This window comes from Balaenoptera physalus (assembly GCF_965194825.1).
Source record: "Balaenoptera physalus genome assembly, chromosome: 4".
NCBI classification, from domain to species: domain Eukaryota; kingdom Metazoa; phylum Chordata; class Mammalia; order Artiodactyla; family Balaenopteridae; genus Balaenoptera; species Balaenoptera physalus.
The window spans coordinates 45,197,325-45,221,677 of NC_138891.1; the positions used below are offsets into that span (position 1 = coordinate 45,197,325).

Below are 24,353 nucleotides of genomic sequence, written 5' to 3' on the forward strand. Positions count from 1 at the left end.
AGAATCCCTTTTTAATAGGGCATGAACAAGTCCAGTGACCCTCATCCAATCAGATGTACCTGTCCTGGATTTTGATTTTGGTTTTAGTAACAAAATTTACTAAGAAACAATAGAAAAACTTCTGTGGTGGCAAAAGTATTGCAAAAGAATCTAATTATAGCACATGATGACATTAGTGATATCTGGTGTACAGTGAAGCTCTGTTTTTGGTACAAGCCAATTCATCTAGTAGTTATTAGTGCCACAAAAGGAGTCTTCAGTAGAGCATATTGGTGGGATAATGTTGGCTGTAGCCATGGGTGCACAGTCTATGGAATCTGCTTCTCCATCTCTAGTTCTGATTTCATGAGCTACCTATAGATACTACAGAAAATTCAATAAATTCCTGTTTTGATTTAAATCATCTGTTGTCAATACCTAATATTTCAAATGAGAACTCCTGACTAATGCGGTTATTCATTTTGAATTCAGACTTGTTATCAAAAGAAATGAATCTAAGAGGAACTTTGATCAACCAGGTTCAAATGGAAAGGAAAAAGAAGTCAAGAACATAATGAGATCAAGGAGTATGGTTACTGGAAGTAGGAATATGAAAGAATTGGAAGAACAGGGGATTAAATTCAGAGACCCTGATCTTTAAATTAATATTTATGACATGGAACACATCTGGGTTATGTGAAATGGATATCAGAGGACATAGCTAAAATGGAATGCAAATAAGAGACATTTGAATTGAGTCCATGAAATATGAAGTTGGGCTCTTTGACTTGTCATTCATATGGACATTAGAATCGCCATTATATTTGCAATTATGGGAAAATTCACCTTTGCTGAATGTGAGGTTGTAACTTAGAAATTAGTAAAAATCTATGACAAAGAAGTAGAAGTTATTTAGCAGTATTCTATAAGATTCAAAGGTGAAGGGGTGTGCCAACAGGTAGAATAATTCTCATCTAAAAAGTGGAAAAAATAACAATGTTTAGAATGTGTCAGTGCCCTGTGGCATGTGGAGGGTTTGTGGTTAAAAAGGTATCCTTCACAGAGGGGGCTATAAAGGGAGTGGTGTTCTTGACATAGAGTGCAATTTCAGTTAAAATGGAAAGGTAGAAGGTTTTGAAAAGAGGTTAAGGTGAAGGGAATTTGCTGCTAAAAGGGAGAATTTCAACAAAATATTTGGAAAACCTAGGGTATCACTTATGATTCATTAAATCATTCATTCATTCAATAAATAACAGTGTTTTCCCCAGGTAGCAAGCACCATGAAAAGTACGGGTAGTATAAGGTGAGTAAATTATTGTCTCTACCTCCAAGGGATCTAATAATCTAGAGGAGACAAAGCTATAAAGAACCAATTAACATACTGCATGATAAATGCATCAGGCATATTTAACTAGGGCTGACATATGCTAACTGAATTCAGCTGTTAGTTAAGGAAGATGGAAGTATTAGAAGGGAGGTTAGAAAAATTTACCCAGAAGGAAGTGACCTAAATTTGACCTGGGAATACAAGATAGTTAATTTTTCAGATGAGCTGGGAATGAAAATGATGTCAGTTAAAATTAGTTGCAAATAGAAGAACAAGCACTTGCAAAGAGTATGTCATATTGAGAAATCTAAGAGTAGCTGGTCATGGGTAGAGTGTGTGAGTGTGGTATGTTCACAAGTGCAGGACAGGAAGTGAGAGTAGTAAGAGAGAATCCTGTATCGAGAGATGGGAGTCAGGTCTTGAAAGGATATGAAAGGTTTACATTTATTTTGAATACTATATAAAGCAAGTGATCACATGTGTATTTTGGAGCAACACATGTGAAAGAGGGAAGAGGGCACCTGAAAGGAGAGAGAGTTGTTAGAAAATTGCCAGGACTTGCTGCAGAACCCCTTCCTCTCTGTCCCTACTTAAGGCTAGCAGCCGTCTGTGCCACCTGGTTTATGGGCCAGATTAGTGTTACTAGGTGTTGAATGTGATGCCTCCATAACACAAAGAGGCTTCCCAATTACTATGCTTCTTATTTTGTCATAGATATTTCAAAGTACAGAAATTTGTCTTTTATTTTGGAGGAAATATCCTGGCCTGCCTCCAGAGAATGGACCCCTAAAAATTTCACTGTGGTGTCAGGTCCCTGAATCTTTGTAAGGTTTATCTTCCATGTTCTGGAGCAGATGTGTCTTACACATGTAGGCATCCAGTGTCTACAGTTATTCTACAAGATGCATTCTATTTCTGCAGGGGATATTCTCGTAAATTAAATGCAGATGTGATAGGGATCACCACTCTCCCCAGTAAGGCTTCTTCATTATTTGAGCCTTTATTATTATCACTATTATTATTATTGTTATTTAAGCCTAATCTCCCCTAGAAAATAATATTGTTTCTGGTTTATGTCTTGGTTCTGTGTGTGAGTGCATGTACGAGAAGGGGTGCTTTTTAGAGAATTCCGCTTGGTCCTTCCCACTATATCTCTATCCCAGAATAGATTAGGGGCTTAATGTGAATGTTACTCCAACTTTCAAGTATATAAATTCCATATATACTTCACTGATTAGGGAAATGACCACTGCGTGGGGTCCATGCATCCAGTAAGTTTACTGTGACTGAACTTTATCCAAGACTCTGGCCAGTTCACAGTGGACTTACTAGATCCAGGACTCTGGTTGTCTGCTTCTGTGTCTGCATCTTTGCAGCACAAATTCCTGATATTTGGAGGATAGGATTCTTATTGCCCACCCTAGCTTCTGTAAGCAGAGTGCAAGCTGCTCCAGGAAAGTATGCAAGGCTGCCTGCTAGGGAATGGGGTATTTATTGGGAGATGGGTAGCTTCCATGGAGCTAAGGGCTGAATTGACTGAAATTAACCACATTTACTGTCCAAGCCTTTCCCTGGAAGTCACAAGCCTTCATTAAACCTCAGAGTTCCAAAATAGTTACATCAGACAGATTCTGCCAGAGCAATTGTCATGTAGATGGAAAGGCAAATTCCTGGTACTTCCTACCCCACCATCATCACAGAATCCTCTTGCCTGCTCTACTCTTTTGCCTCTAAGACACCATGTCCTATTAACCATCTCCACAACTTACTGTGGATCAAGAACTCTTGGCTGTTCATTTGGTTATAGTAATTATGATCTCCTGAATTCTGGTGGTTAAACATTGCCACTTGGCTCCATTAACATGGAGCCTCTCCAACCCCACTGATATTTATGGCCTTACCTACCATGAGCCATGACCAGCAGAAAGAAACCATCAACCTTCCCAATAATGCTACCGCCCATCTCACCAGCACAGTATGGCAGATTTTGTCAATGGTGTCTTCTCTTGGTCCTCCAGTGGCACATAAATTTTGGTGCACCACAGCTCACTACCAAGTCAGAATAGCATTTATTGCTTTGGAAGAGGGCAGATATAGTCCAAAAGAAAGCAGTTAATTAAATATTGAGATTATTTCTTAAACTCATAACTGAAGATTGTAGATTAAAATCAAAAGCACTTTTATTTTTAGAACACAACACCAAGAGAGAGAAAAAGGGAGCTGGCAATCAAAAACTTGTCCTTGCATATCCAAATCAAAGCTTGAGGGCATTGCAGCACAAATATAATACAACATAGACCAAAATAAAAAATATAGTGACATAAACAGTTTTTCTGCTGTACAGTTAGTTGCAGAGCTATTCTGAGATTTAATATGATTGGAAAAGAACAGAGATAGGTCCCTGCTGTCTGGCCTCTTTTTAGAAAACCAACCAAAGAGAATTAACACAAACCTCTAGATAATTCTGAAATTATGAGGGCAGAAAATTTATTCCCATTACTGATTTGAGTTTCTGGCAGGAGGCAATTTCAGATTACCCATTTCAAATGGGGTCATCACACTATTATCATAGGTAGAGAGAGGGAATCATATAGCCAACCTCACCATATGCCTTCAAATATTCACGCATCCCCTACAGGGTAGGGAGGAGAAATGGAATAACCATACATGCCTAAACAGGGCATAAAAGACTGCTGAGAATTGAGAGCTGGATGCTTACCAGGGAGCTGTAGCAGGAAAAGGCAAGGAAAGCCTAGATCTGAGAATGTAAAATAGATGGGCAAAGTGGGAACTGATCAATGATAAGTCTGTGACTCAAATATCAGCAGTGACAACATGAGATGAGGTTGGAGGCTCAGTCAGCAGGGATGGAACTCTCAACTCCCCAGATTTATCACCATGTATTACCTGTGCTAAAAAAAAAAAAGATGTTGTCATCACTAGCACATCATGTCCATGTGGTGGACACCATGCTAGGTGGTATCCACAGTACATATGAATACTGAGACAACACAAGGAAAATACTAAATGAAAGAAACCTGAATTTAATTAAGCCTTTAGCCACTCCTAAATCCAAGTCTTATACTTGAAATGATTGATTGACTTGAATTGGCAATATCAAATTTTTATAATCATCAGAAATGGGGCTGATAAGCTGAGTAATTTATAAAATTTCATACTGTATAGTGCAATATGCACTATTATAGTCTATCAAATATCAAATCTGCTCACATGTTTAACAAATAAGTATTTATGTAGTGGAAACAGTGTGTTGATATTAAATTCTGCTTATGCTATTGACATAGGAAATTAGCTCTTCAGAGGTGCACTGACTAAAGTACTTCAATGCTCATTTTATATGATCTTTTGATTAAAATTTCTATAATATACATCAGTATTATACAGCTGGTCAGTTGATGGAGTACAGTAGCTTGTGTCAGAACAACACTCCTAGTGATGACTAGAAGCAAAGCAATAAGGAAGAAAGAAGAAGGGAGGGAGGGCAAGAAGGAGAGAGAAACAAGAGAAGTGAAGAAAAGAGAAGAAAAAAGTAAAGAAAAGAATAAAAGTAATAAACCTTATTTTGAAGGTACCTCATAGCTGCTAGGGCAACCAGGACTTGAAGATCCTAGAGCCTGGAGAGAAGGAAACACAGATATGTGAGCCAATATTCTGTGAGTATCATTTATCCTGAATTTTGGGGTAAGGCTCAAGTCAGAAAACTCAGACAGAAGGTTACACTTTAAAGATAGAAAAGCCAAGAGAACTTTGAGAACATTCACTGTGACAGAATAAAAACTTGGATTATATAGATTTTCAGGTAACAGGACTTGAGGTGACAAGACCTAGAGAGAAGAGAAGAACCCTTCCTCGGCAGGTTTTTCCCCTCAAAGTGTTAGCTGATTTCTTAAGATGCTCAGGGTCAGAGGTTAAGAGGCTAAACAAAAAGTGAATGAAAAGCAGAACAAAATCTTCTGCAGTTTCACATTTCTAAGAAGATAAACACTGGAGTTCAGGAAGAGGGACTCTACTAAACATGCCAAATTCTCACTTGGGACCAATGAAGACTTAATTTCAGGCATGTCAAGAAACATGAAGGATCTGAAATTTTACATCACAAGTTAGCCTGCTTCAGTTTCACAGATGCTGGCAAAACACATGAGACTCTTGGGTCAGGGGCAAAGAATTTTATTATTTGCAACACAGCAGGCAACACATCTGCACCAGTTCTTACTGCCCTTCAAGTCCCATGGGGCAATGCAAAATTAGGTCTGGCCGGATGCTGCACACATGGTGAGTCTGTGTCACAAGGGAGAAACCTTGAGCTTAGAACTGTTCCAGTTTCATAAGGGGCCTGTTAGCAAACCTGCCTAACTTTTGCCCTGCTTAACTTTTGCCCTGGAGGGAAACATTATCAATATTTTCATGAACAGCAAGAAAAACCTCTGCTTTTTACCCTGGAGAAAAATAATATCTTAATCTTCCAAGGCTGTTTATTATACAAACATCCTTGAGAGAATAGTTTGATAAAAAAGCTGACACAAGACATGCAGAAACACCATGGAATAAAACAGAAACTAATTGAGGCTTACAAAACTGACAACCTAACCTCAAGTCAGGTTGTCCCTGATTATATTAAGGTGATATTACCCGACCCCACCTCACTTAGACCACTGATCAGAAAATAAAATTATCTTTGGAGGTATGGCAAAATGTCTGGCAGTAAACATTATGCAAATAAACAAGAAAAGGAAAAAACTGACCAATAGAAACAGACCTAAACATGACCCAATTCTTGCATTTAAAGTAAATGTTTGCATAGTGCAAATTTTTCACTTATTTTCGTTTTTTTTTAACATTATGGAGTAGGTGTCAATTTATGGAATTCAAATGAAAAATCAGAGTAATTCATTTGTTGGAAATTTTAGTCCTTTAGGTATATATATATATATATATATATATATATATATATATGTTCATGTATGCAAATGCATTGTCCAATTTCTTTAAAACTAATTAATTGTTTAAGGTATGAATGAAATACTCTGGAAAATGTTCCATGTGCACTTGAAAATAATGTGTATTCTGCTGCTTTCAGATGGAATGCTCATATATATCAATTAAGTCCATCTGATCTAATGTGTCATTAGGCCTGTGTTTTCTTACTGATTTTCTGTCTGGATGATCGGTCTACTGAGGTACATATGGTATCAAAGTGCCTATTATTATTGTGTTACTGTAGATTTCTTTTATATCTTTTAATATTTGTCATATATTTAGGTGCTCCTATGTTGGGTGCATATATATTTATAATTATTATATTTTCTTCTTGGATTGATCTCTTGGTCATTATGTAGTGTGCTTCTTTCTTTCTTGTAATGCTATTTATTTTAAAGTCTATTTTGTCTGATATAAGTATTGCTGCTCCAGCTTTCTTTTCATTTCCGTTTGCATGGAATAACTTTTTCCATCCACTCACTTTCAGTCTGTATGTGTCTCTAGATCTGAAGTGAGTCTCTTGTAGGCAGCATATATACCGGTCTCGTTTTTGTATCTATTCAGTCACTCTTTCTTTTGTTTGCAGCATTTAGTCTATTTACATTTAAGGTAATTATCTATATGTATGTTCTTACTGCCATTTTGTTAATTGTTTCGGATTTGTTTTTGTAGGTCTTTATTCTCTTCTTTTGTTCTCTTGTGATTTAATGACTATCTTTAGTGTTGTGTTTGGATTCCTTTTTCTTTTTTTGTGTGTACATCTACTATAGATTTTTGGTTTGCAGTCACCATGAGGTTTTTTTATATAGCAGTCTATACATATAGTGATTTGTATAAGTTGCTGATCTCTTAATTTTAAATGTATTTTAAAAAACCTGCACTTGTACTCTCCTCCCCTCATGATTACTGTTTTTGATATCATATTTTACATCTAATTGTTTTGTGTCTCCCTTAAAAGCTTATTGTGGATACAGATGATTTTTTCTTTTAATTTAGAAAAGGCTTTTACTTTATTTTTGTAATTTTTTACTTTATATTGGAGTACAGTTGAGTTACAACGTTGTGTTAGTTTCAAGTGTAGAGCAAAGTGATTCAGTTGTACATATGCATACATCTATTCTTTTTCAAATTCTTTTCCCATTTAGGTTATTACAGAATATTGAGCTGAGTTCCCTGTGCTATACAGTAGGTCCTGTTGGTTATCTATTTTAAATATAGTAGTGTGTATATGTCAGTCCCAAACTCCCAATTTATCCATCCTGCCCCACCTTTCCCCTTTGGTAAACATAAGTTTGTTTTCTAAGTCTGTGAGTCTGTTTCTGTTTTGTAAATAAGTTCATTTGTATCATTTTTTTTTTTTTTAGATTCCACATGTAAGTGGTATCATATGATATTTGTCTTTCTCTGGTTGACTTACTTCACTTAGTATGATAATCTCCAGGTCCATCCATGTTGCTGCAAATGGCATTATTTCATTCTTTCATGGCTGAGTAATATTCCATTGGATAAAGAAGATGTGATACATATATACATTCATCTGTCAATGGACATTTAGTTTGCTTTCATGTGTTGGCTATTGTAAACAGTGCTGCGATGAACATAGGGAACATAGGGTGCATGTATCCTTTTGAACCATGTTTTTCTCCAGATATATGCTCAGAAATGGGATTGCTGAATCACATGGCACCTCTATTTTTAATTTTTTAAGGAACCTCCATACTGTTCTCCAAAGTGGCTATACCAATTTACATTCCCACCAGCAGTGTAGAAGGGTTCCCTTTTCTCCACACCCTCACCAGCATTTATTGTTTGCAGATTTTGATGATGGCCATTCTGAGTGGTGTGAGGTGATATCTCCTTGCAGCTTTGATTTGCATTTCTTTAATAATTAGCGATGTTGAGCAGCTTTTCATGTGCCTCTTGGCCCTCTGTATGTCTTCTTTGGAGAAATGTCTATTTAGATCTTCTGCCCATTTTTTCATTGGATTGTTTTTTGATACTGGGATGCATGAGCTGTTGGTAAATTTTGGAGATTAATCCCTTGTCAGTCACATTGTTTGCAAATATTTTCTCCCATTCTGTGGGTTTTCTTTTCATTTTTTTATGGTTTCCTTTCCTGTGCAAAAGCTTTTGAGTTTAATTCGGTGCCACTTGTTTATTTTTGTTTTTATTTCCATTACTCTAGTATATGAATTGAAAAAGATATTGCTGTGATTTATGTCAAAGAGTGTTCTGCCTATGTTTTCCTCTAAGAGTTTTATAGTATTCAGCCTTACATTTAGGTCTTTAATTCATCTTGACTTTATTTTTGTGTGTAGTGTTAGGGAGTGTTCTAATTTCATTCGTTTACATGTAGCTGTACAGTATTCCCAAGACCACTCATTGAAGAGACTGTCATTTTGCCATTGTATATTCTTGCCTCCTTTGTCATAGATTAGGTGACCATAGGTACGTTCATTTATCTCTGAGCTTTCTATCCCCTTCCATTGATCTATATTTCTGTTTTTGTGCCAGTACCATACTGTTTTGATTACTGTAGCTTTGTAGTATAGTCTGAAGTCAGGGAGCATGATTCCTCCAGCTCGGTATTTCTTTCTTAAGATGGTTTTGGCTATTCGGGGTCATTTGGGTCACCAAACGAATTTAAAAATTTTTTGCTCTAGTTCTGTGAAAAATGCCATTGGTAATTTGACAGGGATTGCATTGAATCTGTAGTTTACCTTGGGTAGTATAATCATTTGATTTTTTCCAATCCAAGAACATGGTATATCTTTTTGTGTCATCTTGGATTTCTTTCATCAGCATCTTAGTTTTCAGAGTACAGGTTTTTTGTCTCCTTCGGTAGGTTTATTCCTAGGTATCTTATTCTTTTTGATGTGATGGTAAATGGTATTGTTTCTTTAATTTCTATTTCTGATCTTTCATTATTATTGTATAGAAATGCAACAGATTTGTTTACTAATTTTGTATTCTGCAACTTTACCAAAAATATTGATGAAGTCCAACAGTTTTCTGGTAGCGTCTTTAGGACTTTTTATGTATAGTATCACATCATCTGCCAACAGTGATAGATGAAACTGTCATCTGTCATATTATTGTTATTTTACTTCTTGTTTTCCAAATTGGATTCCTTTTATTTCTTTTTCTTTTCTGACTGCTGTGGCTAGGACTTCCAAAACTATGTTGTATAAAATTGGCAAGAGTGGACAACCTTGTTTAGTTCCTGATCTTAGAGGAAGTACTTTCAGCTTTCAACCGTCGAGTATGTTGTTAGCTGTGGGGTTGTCATATATGGCCTTTATTATGTTGAGGTATGTTCCCTCTATGCCCACTCTCTGGAAAGTTTTTATCATAAATGGATGTTGAATTTTGTCAAAAGTGTTTTCTGCCTCTATTGAGATGATTATATGGATTTTGTTCTTCAATTTGTTACTGTGGTGTATCACACTGATTGATTTTCAGATACTGAAAAATCCTTGCATCCCTGGGATAAATCCCACTTGATCATGGTGGATGATCCTTTTAATGTATTGTTGGATTCTGTTTGCCAATATTTTGTTGATGATTTTTGTGTCTATGTTCATCAGTCATATTGGTCTGCAATTTTCTTTTTTGTGGTATTTTTGTCTAGTTTTGGTATCAGAGTGATGGTGGCCTCATAGAATGTGTTTGGGAGTGTTCCTTCCTCTGCAATTTTTGGGAATAGATCCAGAAGGATAGGTGTTAATTCTTCTTTAAATGTTTGATAGAATTCCCCTGTGAAGCCATCTGGTCCTGGACTTGTTTGTTGGGAGTTTCAAAATCACAGTTTCAATTTCAGTACTTGTGATTGGTCTTTTCATATTTTCTATTTCTTCTAGGTTCAGTCTTGTGAGATTGTGCCTTTCTAAGAATATGTCAATTTCTTCTAACTTGTCCATTTTATTGGCATATAGTTGCTCATACTAGTTTCTCATGGGGCTTTGTATTTTTGTGGTGTCTGTTATAACTTTTCCCTTTTCAATTCTAATTTTATTGATTTATGCCCTCTCCCATTTTTTCTTGATGAGCCTGGCTAAAGGTTTATCAATTTTGTTTACCTTTTCACAAAACCACCTTTTAGTTTCATTGATCTTTTCTATTGTTTTCTTCTTCTCTATTTCATTTATTTCTGCTCTGATCTTTATGATTTCTCTCCTTCTGTTAACTCTGGGTTTTGTTTGTTTTTCTTTCTCTAATTGCTTCAGGTGTAAGGTTAAGTTGTTTATTTGAGATTTTTCTTGTTTCCTGGGGTAAGCTTGTATCACTATAAACTTCCCTCTTAGAACTGCTTTTGCTGCACCCCATAGGTTTTGAATCATCGTATATTCATTGTCTCTAGGTATTTTTTGATGTCCCCTTTGATTTCTTCAGTAATCCATTGGATGTTTAGTAGCATATTGTTTACCCTCCAAGTGTTTGTGTTTTGTTTTTTTTTTTTTTTCTTGTAGTTGATTTCCAATCTCATAGTGTTGTGGTCAGAAAAGATGCTTGGTATTTCAGTTTTCTTAAATTTACTGAGGCTCGCTTTGGGGCCCAGCATGTGATCAATACTGGAGAATGTTCCATGTGCACTTGAAAAGAATGTGTATTCTGCTGTTTTTGGATGGAAAGCTCTCTATATATCAATTAAGTCTATACAGTCTAATGTGTCATTTAAAGCCTGTGTTTCATTATTGATTTTCTGTTTGTGGTTACCATGAGGTTTTGATATAGCAGTCTATATATAAACAAGATTGTTTTAAGTTGTTAGTTTTTTTCATTTCAAATGCATTTCCAATATCCTGCATTTTTGCTCTCCTCAAGATTGCTGATTTTTATATCATAGTTGTGTATGGATATTTCTTACCTTTACTGTATGTTTGCCTTTATCAATGAGCTTTTCCATTTGTAATTTTCTTGTTTCTAGTTGTGCCTTTTTCTTTTCCACCTAGAGTAGTTCCTTTAGCATTTGTTGTAAAGCTGGTCTGGGCTGAATTCTCATAGTTTTTGCTTGTCTGTAAAGCTTTTGATTTCTCCATTGAATCTGAATGAGAGTCTTGCTGGGTAGAGTATTCTTGGTTGTAGATTCTTCCCTTTCATCATTTTAAATATATCGTGCCACTCCCTTCTGGCCTGCAGAGTCTGCTGAGAAATCAGATGATAACCTCATGGGAATTCCCTTGTATGTTATTTGTTGCTTTTCTCTTATTGCTTTTAATATTTTCTCTTTGTCTTTAATTTTTGTCAACTTGATTACTGTATGTCTCAGTGTGTTCCTCCTTGGGTGTATCCTGTCTGTGACTCTCTGCACTTCATGGACTTGGGTAAATGTTTACTTTCCCATGTAAAGGAAGTTTTCAGATATTATATCTTCAAATATTTTCTCATGTCCTTTCTCTCTCCCCTCCTCCTCATGGCACCCCTATAAAGCAGATATTAGTGCATGTAATGTTGTCCGAGAGGTCTCTTAAACTGTCCTCACTTCTTTTCACTCTTTTTTCTTTATTCTGTTCTGTGGTAGTGATTTTCACCATTCTGTCTCTCAGCTCACTTATTCGTTCTTCTGCCTCATTTATTCTGCTGTTACTTCTAGTGTATTTTTCATTTCAGTTATTCTATAACTCACCTCTGTTTGTACTTCAGATCTTCTAGTTCTTTGTTAAACATTTCATTGGTCTTCTCGGTCTGTGTCTCCATTCCTTTTCTGAGCTCTTGAATCATCTTTACTATCATTACTCTGAATTGTTTGGCTAGATTTTCTATCTCCACTTCACTTAGTTGTTCTTCTGGGGTTTTTCTTGTTCTTTTTCTGGGACATATCCCTCTGCTGTCTCATTTTGTCTAACTTTCTGTTATTGTGCTTTCTGTTCCACAGGATGCAGGGCTGTAGTTCTTCTTGCTTCTGCTGTCTGCCCTCTGGTGGATGAGGCTGGTCTAAGAGGCTTGTGCAGCCTTCCTCGTGGGAGGGACTGGTTCCTGCCCACTGGTGTGTGGAGCTGGGTCTTGTCCCTCTGGTGGCAGGAATGTGTCAAGTGGTGTGTTTAGCAGGAAGCTGTGGGCAAAGGGAGACTTTACGCAGCCTGTCAGCTGATGGGTGGGGCTGTGTTCCTGCCCTGCTGGTTATTTGGCCTGAGGTATCCCAGCACTGGGGCCTACAGGCTTTTGGGTGGGGCCAGATCTTGGTGAGAAAATGGTGACCTCCAGGAGGGCTTACACCAATGAGTACTCCCCAGAACTACTGCCACCAATGTCTTTGTCCCTGCAGTGAGCCACAGCTGTTCACTGCCTCTGCAGGAGTCCCTCTAATAATAGTAGGTAGATCTGGCTCAGGCTCTTATGAGGTTACTGCTTTTTCTCCTGGGTTCTGGTGCACACAAGACCTTATGTGTGCCCTCCAAGAATGGAGTTTATATTTCTACCAGTCCAGTGGAATTCCTGCAATCAAACCCCACTGGCCTTCAAAGCCAGATTCTCTGGGGACCCCTCCTCCTGTTGCCAGACCCCTAGGCTGGGAAGCCTGTCATGGGGATCAGAACTTTCACTCCTATGGGAGAACCTCTGTGATATAATTATTTTCCAGTTTGTGGGTCACCCATCCAGAGGGTATGGGATTTGATTTTATTGTGATTGCGCCCCACCTACCATCTCTTGTGGCTTCTTCATCTCTGTATGTAGGATATCTGTTTGGTAAGTTCCAGTGGTATTTTGTCAATGGTTGTTCAGCAGTTAGTTGTGATTTTGGTGTTTTCATGAGAGGAGTTGAGCTCACATCTCTCTATTCCACCATCTTGTCTCTAGAAAAAAATCAGATACAGATTATTTTACTTCCTTTGTCTTTAACCTTCCTGCTAGCTTTGTGTGTGCATGATTTCCTACCTTTATTGTATGTTTGCCTTTACCAGTGAGTTTTTTCATTTCGTCTTTTAAATTTTTATTTATTTATTTATTTATTTATTTATTTATTTATTTATTTATTTATTTATTTATTTTTGGCTGCATTGAGTCTTCGTTGCTGTGCGCGGGCTTTCTCTCTAGTTGCAGTGAGTGGGAGCTACTCTTCGTTGCAGTGTGCGGGCTTCTCATTGTGGTGGCTTCTTGAGGATCATGGGCTCTAGACACACAGGCTTCAGTAGTTGTGGCATGCAGGCCCTAAAGCACATGGGCTTCAGTAGTTGCAGCACATGGGCTCAGTAGTTGTGGCTTATGGGCTCTAGAGCACAGGATCAGTAGTTGTGGTGCACAGGCTTAGTTGCTCCGTGGCATGTTGGATCTTTCCAGACCAGGGACCGAATCCGTGTCCCCTGCATTGGCAGGTGGATTCTTAACCACTGCATCACCAGGGAAGTCACATTTCATCTTTTTTTGTTGTTTGTTTCTAGTTGTGGCCTTTCCTTTTCTGTCTAGAGAAGTTCCTTTAATATTTGTTGTAAAGCCGGTTTGATGGTGCTGAATTCTTTTAGCTTTTGCTTGTCTGTAAAGCTTTTGATTCCACTGTCAAATCCGAATGAGACCCTTGCTGGGTAGAGTATTCTTGGTTGTAGTTTTGTCCCTCTCATCGCTTTTAATATATCATGCCACTCCCTTCTGGCATGCAGTTTCTGCTGATAAATCAGCTGATAATTATATGGGAGTTACCTTGTTTGTAACTTGTTGCTTTTCCTTGCTGCTTTTAATATTCTCTCTTTATCTTTAATTTTTGTCATTTTAATTACAATGTGTCTTGGTGTATTCCTATATGGGTTAATCCCATAAGGGATGCTCTGGACTTCCTGGACTTGGAAGACTGTCACGTTTACCAGATTAGGGGAGTTTTCAGCTATTATCTCTTCAAATATTTTCTTAGGCCCTTTTTCTCTCTCTTCTCCTTCTGAGACCCCTATAATGCAAATATTAGTGCACTTGATATTGTCCCAGAGGTCTATCTTAAACTGTCCTTTTCTTTTTTCTTCTGTTCAGCAGTAGTGATTTCCACTACTCTGTCTTTCAGATAACTGATTCATTCTTCTGTATCATTTAGTCTACTATTGGTTCCCTCTAGTGTAGTTTTCATTTCAGCTACTGTATTCTTTATCTTTGCTCAGTTGTTTTTTTTATATTTTCTAACTCTTTGTTAAAAACTTTGAACTTCTTGCTCTTGGCATCTATTCCCCTCCCAAGTTCTTGGATCATCTCTACAATCATTACTCTGAACTCTTTCTTAGGTAGATTGCCTATCTCCACTTCACTTTGTTCTTCTTCTGGAGTTTTATCTTGTTCCTTTGTCTGGAAGGAAATGTTCCTCGGCTGCCTCATTTTGTCTAAGTTGCTATTTGTATTTTTATGTATATGGTAGGTTAGTTACATTTATCAACCTTGGAGAAATGGCCTTCTGTAGGCAACGTCCTATGCATCCCAGCAGCATACTCCCCTCTTGTCACCCAAACCATTTGCTCTAGGGGTTCCCCCTAAGTGGGCTGCATGGGTCCTCTGTTGTGCTAGGGTGACTACCTGGCTGGTCTGGTAGGCTTGTTCAGCCCCTAGCATGGTTGGTTGCCAGGCCCTGCCTTGTGTGGATGCTGCTGGCTGCTGTTTAGCGGGGCCTGGTCACAAGGTGGCTGGTTATAAACCCTTAGGGGGCCCTGGGGCTAGTGCTGGCTCACTGGTGGATGGAGTCAGGTCCTGGGGTTAGTGCTGGACTACTTTCAGGCAGAGCCAGTTCCTGCAGTCTGGCTGCAGGACCCAGGGATTCCAGAGCTTTTTTCAGATTATTTGTAGTGGTGATGGTTGTGGGGGGGAGGGTTGGTTCATGACACATTTGGCTATGGGGTCCAGGGTGTCCTGAAGCTGCATTAGCCTGCTCTTGGACAAGTGCAGGGCCCAGATGGTACCAGGGAAGGGTCTGGCATGCTGTGAGTGGGCTGGGTTTGCAGGCTTCAGGATCATGGTTTTCTTGCATCTTGTGTCTTCCCCCTGGTAGGTGAGGATGTTCTTGTGGCTAATTCAGGTTTCCTGGAGGGCAGGGCTGGTGCCTTCCCACTGACGGGTAGAGCTGAGTCTTGGCCTTCTGGTGGGCAGGGCCATGTGTGGGATCAGGAAGTCTTTAGGCAACCTATCTGATGGGCGGGGCTGTGTCCCCACCCAGTTAGTTGCTTGGCCTGAGGTGTCCCAGCCTTGATATCTACAGGCTGTTGGGGCAGGGGAACAGGTCTTGGTGCTAATGACCTAGAGGGAGGACCCACTTTGGCAGCTGTCAGTGGCAATGTTCATGCAGTAGAATGTTCCCAAATATGGCTGCCACCAATATCTATGTCCCCAGGGTGAGCCACAGCTGGCCCCTGCCTCTCTGGTAGACTCTCCAAGACCAGCAGGTAGGTCATGTGAAATTTTATGTGTATGCTTTGAGAGTGAAGTCTCTATTTCCTTCCAGTCCTGTGAAGCTTCTGACATTAAGCTCTGCTGGCCTTCAAAGCCAAATACTCTGGGGGCTCATCTTCCTGGTGCAGGACCCCTAGGCTGGGGAGCCTGATGTGGGGCTTAGAACTCTCACTCCTGTGAGAGAACCTCTGCAATATAATTATTCTCCATGTTGTAGGTCATCCACATGGGGAGGTGGGACTTGGTTATATGATGAATCTGCCCCTCCCACCTGTCTCATCGTGGTTCCTTATTTACGTCTTTAGTTGTAGAAGATCTCTTCTGGTAGGTTCCAGTCTTTTTCATCGATGGTTGTCTGACAGATAGTTGTGATTTTGGTGTGCTCATGAGAGGAGGTAAGCACAGGGTTTTCTACTCCGCCATCTTGGCCAATCTCCATCTCAGATAATATTTTCACTTTTACCCCAACAAATTCTTGTTAAGGTAGCCTTTACAAGAGGAAAGATGTCAGGTCAGCTTCCTACCCAACCACTCAGCCCAGACCACTCAGTATCTTTCAACTGAACAGTCACTCCCCAGTATCTTTCAACTGGGCCAGGTACCTGTTATACACTGCCAAATAAAACTCAGGATCATCAACCAGTAATTGGGAGATCTGAGAACTAGGAGAGACTCACCCAAATTCATCTGGACTTTCCAAGGAGGTGGATGGACACAAGAGGCCTCTGCTGGTACCAGGCTCCAAATCCTCATAGAGTTCAGTTAAAAGAGAGAAGTCAGCTCCGGATAGCTTCATGGTTGCCAAAACTGTCAACTTTAAAAAAAAGAAAAAAGCACAACCTAAAAGTTGAGAATTATGTTTTATTCAGCAGAGTTGCTGAGGACTTAAGCCCGGAAGACAGCCTCTCAGATAGCTCTGAGGGACTGCTCCATAGAGGTAAGGGAGGAGCCAGGTTATATAGGAGTTTTGCAACAAAAATCAGGTAGTGGAACATCAAAAAATTAATGTTAAAGAAAACCAGATATCTAAAGTTAATGAATTTAGTGCTTTTCTATGTATGAGAAGGAACAAGCGTCTGGGCTCATTGAAATCACTCCTTTCATATGCACCCTAACTATCTAGGGCCAGTATCCTGTTTTTCTCCATCCTGAATCCTCTCAGTGTGCACAGTCAGGAGAGGCTGCAGTGGATGATGGCTTGATGACCACCGTATCCTTTGTTTACTGATATGGCAGGCCACAGTCTCCACACTTACAACCTGAAAGGGTACTCACATATAAGCATGCACACAAACCCATGGACTGGGAGAATGTATTACAGTTAGAAAGCCAGATTAAATTGTTTTACATGTTCCCTTTCATTGAATAATTATTATCTAAAGATGTTTCATTTGTTTTGGGTCAATTTATTGATTGCCAGTCAGTACATTTTCCCTAAATTAATTTTCTTTTCATATTACAGGCTCACCAGTAGTATTATATTAGCGTCACTGTGAATGAATTGCTATTTTTATAAACTTTAAACATGGTATTAGTTTCCCTAGAAAGATTTGTTCCTTAGAAATATTTAAACATCATTTCATATTTTAGGATTAATTGCTACATAAGTAAAGAGTTCCATTAATTGCTAAAGATTAATGATATCAATTTTTATTTGACATTATGTACTTGGAGGTAATTTTTACCCTAAAACTAAAAGCCAATGAATAGCTAACATGCTAACAATTTAGAGGTTTATTAATATTGCATATGTATGAATATACATATATATATATGATGTAATAAACATAAACACTTTCCTAAAATTTAGGAAGATTGGAAAAACTAGATTTTTTTATTATTGAATTCTATCCTAATCCTATCAATTTTCTAATGCCCTTTTTTAACATTTATTACATTTAGGCTATGCCAATCTGATGCAATTTGTGTGAAACTTGAAAAATCCTGGCAAGAAATTTGTCATAGAGAAAATAAGCCATATAAAAAACAATTACAAAAATTATCATAATTCTATTACCCATGAAACCATAGGCTGTTTTTCCTTAAAGACTAGCACAATGGCTCTGACTAGATTACTCTTCCTGTCTATGAAAAAATAAGGCTTGACAATATGGAACATAACATTGTTGATTATGTTTACAGAAATGTTACTTACCCCACATGAAGAAAATCAAGTCTTATGTCTGTCTTGACTAAACACATTAATATTTCCTTATAAACTTAAGGAAAAATTTAAGTTTATTCCCATGACCCTTCATGCTACAAAATTATTTACTTTATAGTGTTTTATCCCACTATTTCTTCACGAAGCCCTTTGTTTTACACCATACCCAAACTGTTGTGATTTCCAAAAAAGAGCCATGCTTTATTACTTTTTTTACCCTTGTATGTGATAATCTGCTTTGCTCCTTCTAGTGTAACTTATCTATCTATATACATAGGAAGTAAATTTCTCCTCAGCCTTAATGTTGCAAATTAAACACTGGCTCCTTCAGAAAGCCACTTGCGCTATCATTAGGCAGTTAGATGTGCCACACCATGACCTTATCCAAGCTTTGGCTAGGAACATACCCCATCACTGCAAGTGTTTGTTCCCACACCTCTCATTCCTATTAAACTATGGACCTCTCAGGTAAAGAACCCATGTTCAAATGTCTTTTTAAGATTCTCTTTACTACCTTGCATAGAGCCTGACCTTCTGTATTATTTTTAGTAAGTGATATTGAAAACTAAAATGGAGTAGACGAAAAAGTCTGAATTGCTATGTTAACTTGTCTAATTTTTTATTTGGTTTAAAATTGGAGAAAAAGCATAGTTAATGTAAAAGTTAACTTTACTTTCAACTGTAATTAGTTTTAAGTTTGAGAAACATAAAAGGAGAATTTTGGAAGTTGATTATTAAAAATATCTTAAATATTATATAGAATAAGAAAACTGAAGGTAAATATTTCAAGAGAACATTATAAAAATACTTATAATGGTTCAATGTATATAATGACTCAAATGAAGTTATAGTATTATATACAGATCTCAATTCATAATGTAATCTGATTTTATACTAAGGTTAATCTATAAAATTGAAAATAACATTTAGAGACTTGATTGCTATAGTCATGAACAGAGGTAAAAGCTGGTATTTTTCTATATATTTAAAGAAAAATACAAATATTATGCTTAATGTAATCTACAGTCTGTTTGGGTTAGTGTTCCATATTTGACAATATTTGAGGCAGTGGTTTCCTTATCTGTCAGTGGATCACCATAATATAAAGGATCATAACCTGAGCCATTTTTTAAATTGTAAATTTCAGATTTCTGTCTCAAAATAACTACCACAAAATTCAGAACCTCTAGGAAATAAGTAAAAGGATGCATATATTTAGATACATGATACACAAATCTAGTCTTGGATCTCATTTTGGAACCACTGATCTAAAGATAGATATGTCTCTTCCCAGCAGCACTCCTGTTGTCACTGGCAAAACCCATGAACAATTCCTAGAAAATAAAAATAGAATCTGGTAATAAAATAAAATCTAAACTTTTTTTTTTTTCTTTTCCTTTGTGCTTCGTCTAGTTTCACTTGCTCATAGGGTACTGTGTGCAGAGGCCTTGCACCCAGCACCTCAGACCAGAGTTCCCAGTGCAAAACAGCTGTACTTGATACCTCAGCTCAGCGGGCCATGTGCAGAAGTACCATGCACAACACCACAATTCAAGATGGTGGTGGCAGGCCATGTGCAGAGATGCTGCACCAGGCACTGTGATCTGGAGCTGTGAGCAGCACAGCTGCACCTGACCAGCAAGAACTCTGCCTCCCTCTCTGTTGACAAGACCTCTGTAAAGCTGCTCCACTGGGGACCTCTGGAAGATAGTGTGTAATCTAGAGCACAAGCTCATAACAAGCTTTACTTTGCTTCTGAACCAAACTTGGTCTTGTTCTACTGGCTCAAACGACCCTGGGCAGGAGGGTCCTTATTGGGGCCCAACTCAGGAGAGTCAGTAACAATATTTTGGCACCCCAGATGGGACAGACAGTGGCCTTTTTGCCTGCACCTATCCACTAGGTTCCAGCCTCAGCCCGGCTCCAGTGGAAGGACAGCAGAGGCTTTGGGAAGTTCGAGTGAGGATGAATGACTCTGGTCTATGAGTTCACTCTGACGTGGTAGAATGGCAAAAGCCTTCAGCCAAATTCAGAGCAACTCTGCCCAGCAACTCGATACCTGGTTGAGGTGCAGACACAGTGTAGCCCCCAGAGTTATCTGGACTGCACTGCCTTGAGGGGGTCACACTATTGGGGATCAAAAACTTGCACATATCTGCCCACTGCCTCTGGCTCTCCTTCCCATGGTGCCAGATGCCCAGGAATGATGGGGACCTATGGATGAGAGGAGCCATAGTAGTCTTGCCCACCGTCTCGCCAGTAGTGCTATCCTCTTGACCCCTGTACAGGGCAATAGTGGCTACACCAGGGCTTTTATCCCTCTTTGTCCATCTCCAGGGGTCAAGAGTAGCATTCTCCAATCATTACTTTCAGTTTGATACAGGAAAGTGCCCAGCCCAGTGAGCCAAGAGGCGAGATCAGAAAAAGCCCCAGGTAATAAGGACCACCTGTCAAAACAGAACAAGGATGCTTGTCCTGAGTTCAGAAAAAGGTACCAGGAATGCCTGAGTGTGAAAGGGTCCCAAGGTAGGTAATGTGACCAGTGACTTGACCTCTTCCGATCAGTGCTAGTTTCCCCGAAGTGGGCTGGAGAGCCCTGTGAGCCATTCACAAGACCAGGAGCCCCATTATCAGGAAGCCCTGTTACCTGCTGGAAAGAACAGGAAACACCTACTGCCTGACCTCTACTCCCCCCTGTGCCTGTGGGGCAAACCTTGGGTGATCCTTTAACAACCGAGGTTCCACGGGCTCTCCTCCAGGTATCACCCCAGAATACCAGCTACCCAGCAATCTGGTGAGTACCCTATGGGAATCCCTTGTGCTTTTAACTCTCACCCAGTGGGAAGTCTGGAAACTCCTCTTTTTGGCTGAAAGGAGGAAAGAAAAGACCCCCACTTCAGACAGCTGTGCCACTAAGGGACCAAGTTGATCAGGAAGTAACATGGCTAAGCTGCTCTGGCCCAGAGGCAGTATGTCTACCCTCCTGTAGGAGGAAGGATTAACTATTTCAAGTACAGGCCATTATAAATCAAGGGATCCAAGAACTCAGGCAAAAGAATGGATATACAGAGTGAGAAGTTCCAAGAAGTTCTTAAAAAATAATTAGAAAATATAAAGAACAAGCTAAGAGAGTTGAAGAATACAATAACTGAAATGAAAAATACAGTAGAAGGAATGAATAGCAGAATAAATGAGGCAGAAGAATAGATAAGTGACCTGGAAGACAGAGTGGTGGAAATCACTGCCACAGAACAGAATAAAGAAAAATTAAAAAGAAACGAGGACAGTTCAAGAGACCTCTGGGACAACATCAATTACACCAACATTTGCATTATAGGGATCCCAGACGGAGAAGAGAGAGAGAAAGAACCTGAGAAGATACTTGAACAGGTAATGGCTAAAAACTTCCTTAACATGGGAAAGGAAACAGTCACCCAAGTCCAGGAAGGGCAGAGTCCCATACAGGACTAACCCAAAGAGGAACATGCTGAGACACATAGTAATCAAATTTACAAAAATTAAAGACTAAGAGAAAATATTAAAAGCACTAAGAGAAAAGTAAAAAATAATATATTTAAAGTGATGAAAGGGAAGAACTTACAACCAAGAATACTCTACCAAGCAAGTCTCTCCTCCAGATTTGACAGAAAAATCAAAAGCTCTACAGACAAGCAAAAGTTAAAGAATTCAGCACCACAGACCTTTTAAACAAATGCTAAAGAAACTTCTCTAGGCAGAAAACAAAAGACCACAACTAGAAACAAGAAAAATACAAAATGGGAAAGCTGACAGCTAACGGCATAAACACAGTAAAGGTAAAAGATCATTCAGACAGAAATATGGTATCTACACCAGTAACTGTGAGAGGAGAGTACAAATACAGGATATTTGAAAGGCATTTGAAATTAAATGACCAGCAACTTAAAATGATCATGTATATATAGAGACTGCTATATCAAAAGCTTCTGGTAACCACAAACCAAAAATCTGTAATATTGAATAGATATACAAAAAAAAAAGAAAAAGGAATCCAAACACAACACTAAAGATAGTCATCATCACAAGAGCAGAGAACAAAAAAGGAAAGGAAGAAAAAAGACCTACAAAAACAAATGCAAAACAATTAACAAAATGGCAATAAGAACATACATATGGATAATTACCTTAAATGTAAACATATTAAATGCTCCAATCAAAAGACATAGACTGGCCGAACGGATAACAAAACAAGACCCATATATATGTTTTCTATTAGAGGCCCAAGTCAGATGTAGAGATGTATACAGACTGAAAGTGAGGGGATGGAAAAAGATATTCCATGCAAATGGAAATCAAAAGAAAGCTGGAGTAGCACTTCTCATATCAGACAAAATAGACTTTAAAATAAAGACTATTACAAGAGACAAAGAAGGACACTACATAATGATCAAGAGATCAATCCAAGAAGAAGATATAACAATTGTAAATATATATGCACCCAACATAGGATCACCTGAATATATAAGGCAAATAATAACAGCCATAAAAGGGGAAATTGAGAGTAACACAATAATAGTGGGGGACTTTAATAGCCACTTTCTTTATTTTTTTTTTTAACATGTTTAACGGGGTATAATTGCTTTACAATGTTGTGTTAATTTCTGCTGTATAACAAAGTGAATCAGCTATTTATATACATAGATCCCTATATCCCCTCCTTCTTGTGTCTCCCTCACACACTCCCTATCCCACACCTCTAGGTGGTCACAAAGAACGGAGCTGATCTCTCTGTGGAAAGCAGATGCTTCCCACTAGCTATCTATTTTACAATTAGTAGTGCATATATGTCAGTGCTGCTATCTCACTTCATCCCAGCTTACCCTTCCCCCTTCCCGTGTCCTCAAGACCATTCTCTACGTCTGCGTCTTTTTTTTTTAACATCTTTTTTGGAGTATAATTACTTTACAATGGTGTGTTAATTTCTGCTTTATAACAAAGTGAATCAGCTATACATCCCTATATCTCCTCCCTCTTGCATCTCACTCACACCCTCCCTACCCCACCACTCTAGGTGGACACAAAGCACCGAGCTGATCTCCCTGTGTTATGCAGCTGCTTCCCACTATCTATTTTACATTTGGTAGTGTATATATGTACATGCCACTCCCTCACTTCGTCCCAGCTTACCCTTCCCCCTCCCCATGTCCTCAAGTCCATTCTCTACGTCTGCATCTTTATTCCTCTCCTGCCCCTGGGTTCTTCAGAACCATATATTTTATATATATATATTTAATTCCACATATATATGTGTTAGCATATGGTATTTTTCTCTTTCTGACTTACTTCACTCAATATGACAGTCTCTAGGTCCATCCACCTCACTAAAAGTAACATTTTCATTTCTTTCTATGGCTGAGGAATATTCCATTGTATATATGTGCCACATATTCTTTATCCATTCATTTATCCATGGACACTTAGGTTGCTGGCTAAGTGCATGTCCTGACTATTGTAAATAGAGCTGCAATGAACACAGTGGTACATGACTCTTTTTGAATTATGATTTTCTCAGGGTATATGCCCAGTAGTGGGATTGCTGGGTCGTATGGTAGTTCTATTTTTAGTTTTTTAAGGAACCTCCATACTGTTCTCCATAGTGGCTGTATCAATTTACATTCCCACCAAAAGGGCAAGAGGGTTTGCTTTTCTGTACACCCTCTCCAGCATTTATTGTTTGTAGATATTTTGATGATGGCCATTATGACTGGTGTGAAGGTGATGCCTCTTAGTTTTGATTTGCATTTCCCTACTGATTAGTGATGTTGAGCATCCTTTCATGTGTTTGTTGGCAATCTGTATATCTCCTTTGGAGAAATGTCTATTTAGGTCTGCCCATTTTTGGATTGAGTTGTTTGTTTTTCTGATATTGAGCTGCATGAGCTGATTGTAAATTTTGGAGATTAATCCTTTCTCAGTTGCTTCATTTGCAAATATCTTCTCCCATTCTGAGGGTTGTCTTTTCACCTTCTTTATGGTTTCCTTGGCTGTGCAAAAGCTTTTAAGTTTCATTAGGTCCCATTTGTTTATTTTTGTTTTTATTTCCGTTTCTCTAGGAGGCGGGTGAAAAAGGATCTTGCTGTGATTTATGTCATAGAGTGTTCTGCCTACGTTTTCCTCTAAGAGTTTCATAGTGTCTGGCTTTACATTTAGGTCTTTAGTCCATTTTGAGTTTATTTTTGGGTATGGTGTTATGGAGTGTTCTAATTTCATTCTTTTACATGTAGCTGTCCAGTTTTCCCAGCACCACTTATTGAAGAGGCTGTTTTTTCTCCATTGTATATTCTTGCCTCCTTTATCAAAGATAAGGTGACCATATGTGCCTGGGTTTCTCTCTGGGCTTTCTATCCTGTTCCATTGATCTCTATTTCTGTTTTTGTGCCAGTACGATACTGTCTTGATTACTGTAGCTTTGTAGTATAGTCTGAAGTCTGTGAGCCTGATTCCTCCAGCTCTGTTTTTCTTTATCAAGATTGCTTTGGCTATTCGGGGTCT

At 38.6% G+C, this 24,353-nt stretch overlaps 1 long non-coding RNA gene across 4 annotated transcripts in view; it reads left to right on the forward strand.

Annotated features, from left to right (window-relative positions):
- Window positions 1-22,208, forward strand: part of LOC309659150 — a 415,904-nt gene extending 393,696 nt beyond the window's left edge. For 3 of the 4 annotated variants that reach the window (XR_014262627.1, XR_014262629.1, XR_014262630.1), the window contains exon 7: window positions 16,782-22,208. This is a non-coding gene — a long non-coding RNA (uncharacterized lncRNA). The remainder of the gene's footprint in view (window positions 1-16,781) is intronic. The other variant, XR_014262628.1, reaches the window with a different exon arrangement.
- Window positions 22,209-24,353: the final 2,145 nt, after the last annotated feature.